Source organism: Porites lutea, chromosome 3 (genome assembly GCF_958299795.1).
Source record: "Porites lutea chromosome 3, jaPorLute2.1, whole genome shotgun sequence".
Classification (NCBI taxonomy): domain Eukaryota; kingdom Metazoa; phylum Cnidaria; class Anthozoa; order Scleractinia; family Poritidae; genus Porites; species Porites lutea.
This window is the reverse complement of record NC_133203.1, coordinates 24,293,633-24,306,369: the sequence shown is the minus strand read 5'-3', so window position 1 is coordinate 24,306,369 and position 12,737 is coordinate 24,293,633. Positions and strand designations below refer to the sequence as shown.

Sequence of the window (12,737 nt, the reverse complement as noted above, 5' to 3'; positions counted from 1 at the left end):
ACCTTACGTAAGTGAATGGCAGCACGGATTTGTCAAAGGTAGATCGTGTGTATGTGGCTTTCTGTAAAATGTCGTTCGTGGTCTGTTGTTGCCGAGAGTGACCAAGCAGTCTGGGAAAGGTATTTCACTATTTTCTTCGGTCTTCTTCGTAAACTGTATGTCTGCGTTCTGTCTGTTAAGGTGTTCGTGAAAATCGTCGATTTCGTCTTTGTATACAGCGGAAAAAGTGTCGTCAACGTAGCGCAACGGAAGAGGTATAGTTTGCGTATATGTAGCTAGGACTTGTTCCTGAATGTTTTGCATAACCTGAATTTCTGCTACAACAACAGAAACTGGAGAGCCAATAGCTGTACCGTGTAACTGTTTGTAGTGTTTGCTGTTGTATTGAACTGAGTACGTCGAAGTTAGGCAGAGGTTGAGTTGAATTGTTAGGAGGAACTCCAAATAAATATTAGCCACGTAAAGTTTCAGCCGCATGTCTACTTCCTCTTGTAAAATGCTTCAAGCACTGCGCTTTCACGCCATTTTTCCATTTTAAGTTCTTCGCTCATGTCGAAAACCTCTCTGGAAAGTTCGTCTGCAGTACTTATTTCCTCGGGGTAATTTCTATACAAAAGCAGTGCTAAAAAGGTGTTGATCTCAACCTTCCATCTCACACTTCCCTCGATGGTGTTAGTGGCAACATGTCTTCCCATCTCCAATACTCTTCGAGCCTCGTCAATGTTCCCTCTCTTTTCACAACGAAAAGTGCGAAAGTGGTCAAGAAATGTTTTCCGTAGTGAGAAGAACGAAAACGTAAGGCGTTTGTATAGAATTGAAGAGCTTCCTGACGCCTTTCCCCATATTTTGCATTATGGCCCATTTGAGCAATAATTCTGCCTATGTCAAAAGCAGAATCATTGATAGTGGGTTCTTTTTCATAAATCGAGATTGCTTGTTTCAGAAGAGGCTGTGCCTGTTCTCTTTCATCGCGGTCTTCTAAGAGGTATCTGCCATAGTGGTTCAAATAGAACGCTTCAGACAACCTGTCTCGTTCGAAATGAGAGAGATTGCCATCATGCAGTTCCTTGGCTTGGAGAATGAGATCTTCTAATTTTTGCTCATAATTCCAACTATATTTCCTTTTTTCATGATATAGGAGGCACAAAATCTCCACTTGTTTGGTTATCTTCCCTTGACTTTGACACAATTGAAGAAGACCCCTCAAAAATTTATCATAAAGCTGAAAGTGAACACAGTATTCAATGTAAGGTGCTACTTGTTGACACTCGTTCATCAGAGCTACCATTTCACTGCAATGTTGGATTTCCTTTTGACCGGCAATCTCCCTCAGGGTGGATTCAAGATGAATTCTTTCTTCATTGAAAAGAGTGAACGACTCTTTGCATGTGTCCTTCCCCCAATATTTCTTTGCGTTGCTCAGAATCAGCGACAAAAAGTGCCTCAGAAAACCGTGCTTGCCATCAGATAGAATCTGGCAGAATTCTTCTTTTTTGCCAACCTGCTTTGCATAGCTTCGAATCAGTAAGTGAATGAGGTATCGGTCATCCTGTTTCTGGATTAAACACCTTTTCTTTAAATTTGTCAGGTCTGCAGCACAGTTATCACCAAGTATTGCTTCCGCTGCATTTCTTTTGAAAGACTGAGGAAACACTACTAAACGCACTAAGGCACGATTCAAAGATTCGTCTGGTTTTTCGAAAGCTATCTCCATCATTTTCTCGGCACGAAGAGTTTTTGCTGGGTTCTGCTCAAGTTTTTTCTTAGGTCCTTCAAAAGTGTATTCAGATTCCTCCGCAAGAAGGGGGCCTGCTTATGGAAGAGCGAGAGGAATGTTTTCACAGAGTTCAGCTATCTCGCGCAATTTGACTTCAGTGTCGGTATCAGTGTCAGATGTCAAATGCGCACCATTCTTCAGAACTTCTATACTTTCCTTAACATCCAAAGGACCAAGACTTATATTAAAAAACTGAATGTTGGAAACCGCTCCGGCAATGTCGGAACGTCTTGAGGTTACAAGAAACTTTATTCTACAATCAGAGCACATCCTCATATCACTCACCAAGTTTAAAAAAGTGTAGTCACCCCGATCGCCTATAGCATCTTCTGCATTATCAACAATGAGGACCAACTCATAGCCAAGCCGCCTGCACCAATTGAGCAAAACATACTTGGGGTACTCGCTGCCTTGTTGATGGCCTGGAACACACACGTTTAGAATTTCCCTCAAAGCGCCATTGTCTTCACTGCGACCTTTGTAAGCGCCTCTCAAAGAACAAAACCTCACGATGGCTTCATACTCATTTTTTAACAGATGCCCAGCTTCAATGGCAACCGTGGATTTTCCTACTCCAGCCGTTCCACTGACAAGGACTCCTGCAAACACTTTGTCTCTTGCTCCCGAGATAACTTTAACAATGTCGTCAATCTCCTTCTTGCGGCCCTGAATATTGAGGTCCTTTACTGGTAACTCGCTCTTTTGTTTGCTCTTGTTCATTTTTCCTTGGAACGGAAACAACAAAAACAGAAAAAAGTTAACAAAAGAACAAATGTGCAGAAAGAAAAACCTAGGTTTTAGTAAAACTTTAAAAGTAACAGGTATATATATATATTTTTTGCCCCATTGTAATTTTATTATTGTACATTTGTTATTATTGTATATTATGACAAAATAGCCCGTATAGGGGAGTCGTAATAAAGTGTATGTATTTATGTATGTATGTATGTATGTATGTATGTATGTATGTATGTATGTATGTATGTTTTGAAACTGGATGTTAGTGTCCATCGTTTTGCTTGCGAATTGATGGCAAATATTTTTACAGTCGAGCGACAGAGGCTAATTTCGGCCTACTTAAATTCTCGACATCATACAAAACAAATAGGTTTCACTATACCATGCATATGTCTGGTCAGTTATAGATTACCAAAGACGTCAAAATGCTAGTGGATGATAACACGAACACCTAAAGAGAAACTGAGGAGGGCACCACTTTCCTCCAATCAGATCTTAAATAACAACTCGAATATTATAATTAGGTCAGAGGAGCCTGACCTTCAAACTGCGACAAAATTAGCTGAGACACTTTGCCCTAAAGGGCCTCTCTGGGGTTTTGCCAACTTAAAAAGGAGAAAATAAAGCTTTCCGTCCCTCCCCCACCTCCTCAACACAATATTCTCCCGCTGTTCAAGCTACCTGTAGAAAACAACAAACACCCGAACTTTGAATGGATAGGAGAGTGGATGGCAGAGTGCCTCGCCGTACTGAAGATCAATCTAGTTTTAATTAGTATACATAGCTGACTTACCAACATTCCCCTAAACAGAAAAGATTGTTGAGGTACGTGATCGCGATCGGTGATTTGGGTAAAAAGCGGTCGAACACTTGCATAAAACAAGTAACTTATGAGCTATATTCCTACCGTTTCACCTACCAGGCGATGGCATCATTTGCCTCTCAATTCTATCCACTGCTGCTACTGCTTTATCTACTTTGGCTTCAACGTTAATCAGCTCGTCCATCACGGTATCTTCGTCCATCTTCCACTTCTTTAGAAGCTCTTTGTAGTGTTCTTCTAGTTCAGGGTCCAAGCAGTCATACTTAAGCCCAACAATAGCTGCTTCATACGCCACTCCACCAAGTCTTACCAGCGTACAGCGGATATTCTTCCAATAATTGTGAAATGTCGCATCGTCAACCGACGCTTGGGCAGAATGACCACACACTTTATTTCTGTAGAATTTGATGCGAGCGATGTCAGCCTCACAAGACAAATCTGTAGGCAAAGGAAGGGCATCCCAGCCAGTAGCTGGAGGATTCAGGCCACGAATATTCCTGAGCAGCACCATCAGCAGGGTGATATCAAAGTTTTTGGACGAAACTGAAGATTTGATGGCAGGATATAGTATATCCCATTGAAAAGGATTCAAGATTTTCTTCACTTGAAGATACTGCAGTTTAGGACGAGCTGGTGGTGTTGCCAGAACTATTTCAAGGCCTTCTGGAGGATGAATCCTATCAAATGTTTCTCGCAGGGCCTGAGAACCAAAATCCACCAGAAGCCGGCATAATCTGGCATAATTAGTTGTCTCTCTTGTAGAAGGAAACGTCGGAGCTGCCGATGCCATTAAAAGAAGGGAGTTTCTTCTATAAGAAAAGCAAGGGGAAATATTAAGTTGCCCAAACCATTAGGGCATAGACAACACCTCTACTAAGCCAACGGCAAAATGGCACGACTCTATTTCAATAGGTACTCGCACGAGGTCAGCTTACGTCCTTAACAATAAATATTTCACGGCTCTAATGCTTGCCTCCTTGGTCTCGTGGCTGAGACCCGTTTACACCCGGGTTCGGACAATTTACTCTTGAACGGACGAAATTTTTACCTGTGCAAGCCGTTTACACAAAACCGTACAAAATCTGTCGCAGATTGCAGTAATGTTGCATTTTAAAAACTTGCACGCTTCCTCGGGTTCCCTGTAAACGATCAGACAGATCCGTACAAGTTTTTGGCCGTTCAAAAATTTGCCCGGAACCGTGTAAACGGGGACTGAGAAATCATAATTAGAAGTTGCTCGAATTTCCCAGTCTAGAAAACTGCGAATCTTGAACTTCCAAGTTTAGTGATGGTCAGCTGCTATGGTTACGAGATGTGACGTCACAAGTAGCAGGTGGTCAAGCCAATTTTGGTTGAAAATACATGTTTTTCAACTTCTTTCAACGATGAAAATAAATCTTGTGGCTTACATCATGCAAATTGCTTATTTATGTGTTATTTTTCATGTATAACACAAAAAATTACCATTTCTCGCGGTTTTAACCTGATTTCTAATTCTTGGTAAAATCCAAGATGGCGACAATTGTTGGTGATATCACAGGCCTCCAGCAGCACCAACACCCAAAATATATACCTCATCTTGTTAAGAAAATCGAAGGCTTTCCACTGAAGGCAAAATCGTTTCAGAATACGGCAATATATCACTGTTCGTATTTTTTTCTCTGAAAAAGCCTTTCGGGACGAGGAATGTTTGAACTGGATGTGGATGTGATGAACTGTCTGCAGAAGCCCATAACCACTGAGGAGCGAGCAGCTCCCTTGTGCCCATGGGGCTTTTTTCACAGACCAGTTTTTTTTTAGATCGATTTTCCTGCCAAATTTGAATATCATATGTAAGTCTTACAAATCAGTCATCAAAAACCAGAGGCAAACCTAAGACAAAATCCCAAACCTTTAATTTTATGTCTTAAAGGCTGAACTAAAACTGGCACTCTTTACGGGCGAAGCCTCCCCGTTTAGAGAACAACACCTGGGCTGCCCATCACCGCAGCGGAAAAACTGATGCCTTAGAGAAAAGTAAACTGGCACTCTTTACGGGCGAAGCCTCCCCGTTTAGAGAGCAACACCTGGGCTGCCCATCACCCCAGCGGAAAAACGGATGCCTTAGAGAAAAGTCGTTACATTTTAAATCACCAAGAAATTGAAAAGAGTGATAATGAATAGATATAGTAAACATTGCAGTCAAGAAACAAAAAAAAATTCCTTTGATGAAAGAGTACAGTATGTGGTCCTTGGTCCGGACGAAAAGGATGTAAAATGAGTATTTCTTATCTTAGAAGAAGAGTAGTGAGCTGAAATTTGTCCTGTTAGTTGCCGTAACATTTTACTAACTTGTGACAAACCGACAGCTTTTGAGCTTTGCCGAAAAACCTGCATCATAGAAAATGACCGTTCCGTTTGAAGGCCCCTCGTCCGGCCAATGGTTTCTTGGTCCGGCCACTTTGGCCACTTTGCAAGCCGGCATCAAAAGTGCGCAAAAAGAAACGTTCCAAGCACCATCTGATCTATATATTCCTGTATATTTTCTATTCATTTAAACTTCGAAACCAAAATGAGATTTCTGTGTAAAGGGCTTAAGTTTGGTCTATTGAAGACTAATTATTTTCGTTTCTGTGCCAATGTGTGTCGTGCAGTTACGATGCGACTTCTGCGAAATCGCCACCATTTTAAGTTAATTAAATCAAAGTTTAGAGAGAAAGGAAAATTTGTCGTCTCTTGTTTACGTCCTCAAGAAAAACTTCCCATCAGGAAACTTTATGTCTTTATAGTCGTAGCATACCGAAAAGGTGCGTCATGTTAAAAATTAATGCACGTGCAGAGTAATGTTTTCCTTGTTAGGCCCATTGCTTGCCAAATTTTTGTCTGACTTTGCGAAATGCTAAAGCTCTCTAATGTAACCAATCGAACGGATATAAGCTTCATTTTATGGCCTTTTATACCGTTACTTAATAAATAAAGTGCCGTGCTACTGAAAACATTTCAAGCAATATTGAAGGCTGCAATCAGTAGGTGGTTTTGATTATTTACTATCATTGAAAGTCCTTTACCTAAAATGTGACTCAAAGATGAAAGATCCTCACTTTAATTCATGAATCTTACTTTACTAACGACTAAACGAAAAGAAAACTGAACTTTCTGAGGTTTTTCCTTTTCAATCGCTATTTGGCTGGTTCATGTATCGTCCGGTGGCCGGACCAAGGACATAGTATGCAAAATTTATTTTGGACTATTATCTATAATTGGTGTTAAACCTGACTCGTCCTCAGTCGTCTCTAAGTTGTCTCTACTCATTAATTATTTACTAAGGAAGCTCTTTCTTTAAAGAGCCCGTTTTAGAGGGTCTCAATGGGGTGGTGGCTTTTACGGTTATCGGCTAAAATTTTGGCTCTTTTACGGCTATCGGTTAATTTTTTTCAGTTACGGTTAACAAAAAAGTTAAAAATTAATTTCTTTTGTTTCAAAGAGTTAAATATTAATTAACCTTTAGTTTTTTTACCTTAAAAGCAAAATAAAGGTCTTAGGATCATGTCGGGATGAAATAAGCTATTCTTTTGAAAAATTTTAACGGCATTTCCATCATACTTTATGTAATGTTTTCCACTTCTAATGTATTACTTTAAGCATAGAAATGCCAATAGTAGCTAATAGTCAATTTAAAAATAATCTTTGTGAAAAGCAAAAGCAGACAGGCGAACGCCCACAGTCAAGAAAGGGGCGCGACATTCATTTAGAACATAAATGGCCGTTTTCACACGGACTATTCGTGTGAGACGGGTTATCCGTTTGATAATTCGCGTCAGATAGGTAGCACGTTTTAATTTGAAAATTGAACATATGGTTTTTATTTTGAATGAACAATCCGCCTGACTTTATCCGTCTATTTTGAAGGACAGTTTGAAGATGGATCATCCGTTTCAGATAGCCTGTGTACAAAATTGACATTCAAACAGCTGTCTACGGCTACGACCCCGCTCTGTCTTGGGTTCTTTCGGTGTCGTGTTGTTATCTTGCAAAGTTAATTTTCACCTAGTACGATCAGCTTTGCATAATCCAATGTGTTTAACCTGTGTACAGCCGCCCCCTCCCCTCAGAAAAAATCGGACAAGGGGTGTCTGTCGGGGAGGGGACGAATGTACACAGACTAGTCTTAGACAAATAATCCATTTCTAGCTCTAGTGTGAAAACGGCCAATAACAAAATTCCTGTTTCCAGTGTTTTTAATGATAGCAAAGGACTGTAAAGAACGACTGTCTGCCGTTGCCTTGTCCGTAGGCCTCATTATTCCGCGCGGCTAATGCGTTTCGGGTCACGTGGTTCGAGCTAGTTTTTTTCTCAGATACGCCACCGAAATGCCTGGACGGAGATTGCGTGGGAAGACGATCTACAGGGACTAGACATGGCAATGTCTACCGCAGCGTCAGAGAAAAACAGGGAATTGTTGTTTATCGGCAACGTGTTTTACAAACAGTGACATCACTGCGTGTTGTGTCACTGGTATTTCGAGGGCATGACCCCCTGAAACTCGCAAATATTAATTCCCAGCAAGAAGTCAGATTTTCGCTATGGAAAAAATCAGTTCCCCGAGAGAGTGGAGGAAATGTGGAGCTCAGGTCTAGCTTGTCAACAACTAAAAGGCGCTTGGCATAACTTGCGTACGGAGTCAAAGTAGCCGGGAAATAAAAAAACGCAACCATTAGTGAGTTTAGCTCTTCCTTAAATTAACAAATCATAGGGAACAATTTACTTTACGGTTAACTGTTTTTTACCCTATTTACGGCTAACGGTTAAAACTTTTCAATTTTTACGGCTATCGACTAAATTTTTGGCCGTTTTACGCCTATCGGTTAACCCCATTGAGACCCTCGTTTTAGTCTTCCACGCCAAATACTAATAATGAGAGACGACTGGGGACGAGTCAGGTGTTAAACTGAATTCAACCCCGACCGTATTTTTTTTGCAAGTCGAAAGAACATTTCTTATGCGCCGTATACCCCCAAAAATTAGCTTTCTTAACGCACTTAATCGCATTACCTGACTTCAAAATATAGCCAAGTAATTTAAGGCGGCATAAAGAAAGCAAAAATAACAGAACAAAATTCACCTGCGTTCGCGTTAACTTGATTTTCCTGCCTTCGCTAGCGTCAGGAAAAACCTGCAATCGAGCTTAAGAAGGCAAAAAGATCAATAAACACTCGGACAGTTTCGTTTGAATTGTAACCTTATTTTCTTCTCGAAATTTACATCACAAAGTGAAACTGGCCGGACCAGCGACCACATACTTTGTAGAACTCCAGCATAAACTTTTCCGTTTCCCACTGAGCCGTATGATATATATTAGCTGATATTGTTTCTTGATGCTTGGCTGGTTGAGTACATACTGACGGTAAATAGAGAATACTTCATGGAAAGTGCTGGCGTACGGTATTTACGCACGAGTTGTTGACGTATCAGAAATCGAACGAGTGAGCGCAGCGAACGAGTAAGATTTCTGATACAAAAACAACGAGTGCGTAAATACCGTACAAAGCACTTTCCATGTGGTATTGTGTTTATTATATACATACTGAGACATTCATCATTTTGGCGGCCTTTTTATTTAAATCTTTCAAAAATGCTAAAATTTGCCGCTGTACACTTACCGCAAAATGACAACGAAAACGAAGTATCAGCTTTTTAGTGAAAACGTTTGTTAAAAACATAAATGACGGTGAGGATATGAGGTAATCCAAGAACTATAACTAATTTTAACTGTTTGTTCTCAATGCACAATTCAAAATGAGTGAATTCAAGTAAAATGACAATTTCAATATAAGCTTAAAAGAAAAGCAAAGTACCTCCGACAAAAAGCACAACAAACGCTTACTTCTCGTTCTGTTTATCCCTTTCCGCTGTTGTTTCGCCGGCTCTCTACCGTTTTCTTTATCGACAGTGAAACAAACGAAACTATTCCACTCCATTTCCGAAATGTTTTTCACTTTTTTAGCGAGAAAAACTCTTAGAGTAAAACTTTTCTCGTTGAATGTGTGCGAAGCGGCGCTGCAAGCTGCAATAAAAGGCGGGAATTTTGGCGCGAAACTCACACACCTCTCTGGCTTCTGATTGGACGTATCATTTTTTTCACACGTGAAAAAACATCGTTCGCGATTCTTATTGGACGTATCATTTTTTTCACGTGTGAAAACCATCGTTCGCTCCTCTGATTGGCTAGAACTAATTTGCGTACGAAAATTTACGACGTAGGTTTTTGGTGAATATTTCTCAGTATGTATATAATAAATAAATAATTTGCATGCTAAAAAACCCCAAACAAACAAAAATGAGCTGTTCAACGTAACGAAAAAAAAAAAAAAAATTCTCCAAGACGGCCTTGCAGGAATATTATTGAAGGCGGTTTTTGGTCACCGACAATCATTTTCTGACTTTCTAACGTCATGTTGCATTCTTAGAAAGATTTAAGCAGTTGAATAATCAAAATTGCCAGTTTGATCATCGATGATTTCAATATATCACAGACCAAAGAGTTGTTTGTGAACAAATAGAACAAAAAAAAGGGTTTGCTCGAGAAACGCTTAGCCTTTGTGATTGATTTCAGTTTTTAAAAACACTTACAAATAGACAGTTTCAGATCATCGAGAAAGTGGGGGGCTCTACATCCAGACGCTAAAAAAGAGGGGGCCGGCCTCGAAAATAATTTTTGTCCGCCCTACTAGCTTTTGGCCTAAAAATACGGTGTGATATCGTTACGTGTAGTGGTGAAACTGATCTCTCATCCTGATGATTTCGGGATAAATTATAAGGTATTTTCGTAAAATATTCTTACTTAAATATTCTTTGCTTTATATTAAATGCAGTGTTAGTCTTCTCCAGCAGTGTATTGTCGTATTCGAAATTCTGGTAATCGTGCGCTACCAGTATCAAACGCCACATATGCAAATATCACTACACTTTCTGCCTAGTTTTTGTTGACTGAATGAACCATAAATTAAAAGAATTTTTCATTTAAAAATCTGTTGGAACAAACTTAAAATCATTGCAAAAATGATACAGACTCTGAATGTGAAATTAACCGATCGTTTGCGTCCGAATATGATAATGCATTCGAGGGCAAAACGCTTGCATAAGGTATAAACTCGTTTACTGAGTGAAGGCAAAATTTCTCACCTGGCTGCGCCGGCAAAGATCGCAAATATGAAAGTCGTACAGAGCTGGAACTGGAGAGATATCTACGGTGAAAACGACACTTCAAGCGAGAACTTTGCGACCAGCTGAGAAACTTCAAAGCACCCTTTGTTTTCTTGAACCCTTAACTTCCCGTTTTGCGCAAACAGCATCTTACTAGTACGGGAGCGGGGGGGGGGGGGGGGAGGGGTTGCAGTAAACCGTAAGAGTAAATTTAGAATAAAATGCAAATTGACGGTAATAAGGAGGAGAGATTGGGGAGGAGAGAGTAACAATTTAAGCGGGGGGGGGGGGGGGGGGGGGCTTCCGCCTTCGTTCCTTGTGGCTTCGCTGCTCGCCCGTCGCGCGTGCTCTTGATCTACTCTGCTCCTTGGATATAGATAGTCTGAGACTCTCTCCCCCGCACCCCCAACGGGTTTGGGGATGAAGACGTATGACGTTTCAGACTAGATAGCCTACTCCCGACCCTTAAAATTTCTGACCGAAACATGCCCTTTTCCACCCCCGTTTTCAGGCCTAGCCTCTTTTTTGACTGATCTACACTCATTTTCAGAGCTCGCTTCAGGTGTTGTACAGTACTTAGTTTGCCATTAAGACTTATGTGGTGAAGTAAAGATTTCTTTTGGTCGTAGGACCCGTATTTTGTTCCCCGACCATATCGAGGCAAACACTGCACTTTGCAGTTTTAACAATTATTGAAAAACTATTAAAATGGGGTCCAGATGATGGAGGGGGTCCACATGCCGGAAGTCAGCTAAACTTTATTGCTTTAACGACTTAGTCTTTCTAGTCCCTGATGAAGAATCGGCTCCTGTTTTGTCTAGTCGAAATATTGGGTAAATAAATTACAAATCCTTAGCTGACCCCCCAGGGGGATTCCCATATGAAAGGGGCGGGGATGCTTGTCGGGAATTTTGAATTAAACCCCTAAAGGAGATCAATCTGGGCGTGGCCCAACCTTTTTTGACCCCTAAAAGCGATCATTTAAACTTTGATAACATGAATCGAGTAAATAAAATGAATTGAAAATACATGACTTTTTAATATTTCTTCGAGTGCAATCCTAAATGAGACCATTACAGCTAAATATAATGGTGTTTTCGCCAGAACATCCTAAGCGAGACCAAAATCTGAAATTTACACTCATAAGCGAGACGACGAGCATCCCCGCCCCTTTCATATGGAAGACCCCCCCCCCCCCCCTCCCCAGGGCTGTTGCATCACCCTTGCCTTCAATTTTAAGTTTTCTTACTTCGTTGTTTAAAAGTTAAAATTTTTCATTCAATAAAGCTCGGATAATCACTAAGTAAAATACAAGTTAATTCATATTTGTCATGTAGTTCACAAAGTTTTAAAAACTCTATACAAAGAGTGACACCTGACATAATACTACTAATGTTTTTTATTGCACTTGAATCTCATTACACGTCTAGTTTAATTTGTTGAAGCACTGAGAGAGGAAAATAAGACAAAATTAATGGCAATGTCCTGTCTACCCTGCTAGCAGAGTCGCTTTAATCTTTTGACTTATCTAGGAAAGATCAAAGTGACTCTATTAGCAGGGTATATTGTCCTGTCCAGTACTTGGAAACTGTTGATTGTAGTAACAGTCATCTGTTTCCCAAGACATAGGTCTGAAGTGTCAGCCATGGTTTTGCTCAATTACCCTGACGGCCAGCGCTGCACTTCAGACAAAGACAACCTTGTTCCAAGAGGTTGAAACTTCAGACTGCCGAGATATGCGAACGCTGATTTTTGATGCCAAGGGGGGAGTACTCCCTATATAGCTTATATGTGAAGGCTCCGTCCAAAACGTGGTGGGTACTCAACCAAGTTTTATAAGGGGAGGCAACTCTGCCCCAATGTCCAACCCGGCTTACCCTTTTATATACCATTTTTGCCCAGAAAAGGTACCTCTTTTGTATACCTTCAATTGAGAAATGGTACCCTTTCACATACCTATTTATAACTTTGCATCCCTTTTTAACTGCTGTAAATACACTGTTTCTAAAATATGAATAAACCCCAAAACCAGAACATTTTCTTGACTTTTTCAGTGCCACAAAATCGACCTGTTAGCCCTTTTTATGCACCAAAATAACAGGTTTCCCTACCCTTTCATATACTTCAACTTGTGAAATCTCTACCCTTTCATAGTTTCATTTACCTGAAGACTAAGAACGGTACCCCTTTTGAGTCTTGTTCTCAGAGCTGTGGGAT

General features: G+C 40.5%; 1 pseudogene; it reads right to left on the bottom strand.

Annotated features, from left to right (window-relative positions):
• Positions 1-652: 652 nt before the first annotated feature.
• Positions 653-4,140, bottom strand: LOC140932015 (uncharacterized; annotated as a pseudogene).
• Positions 4,141-12,737: the final 8,597 nt, after the last annotated feature.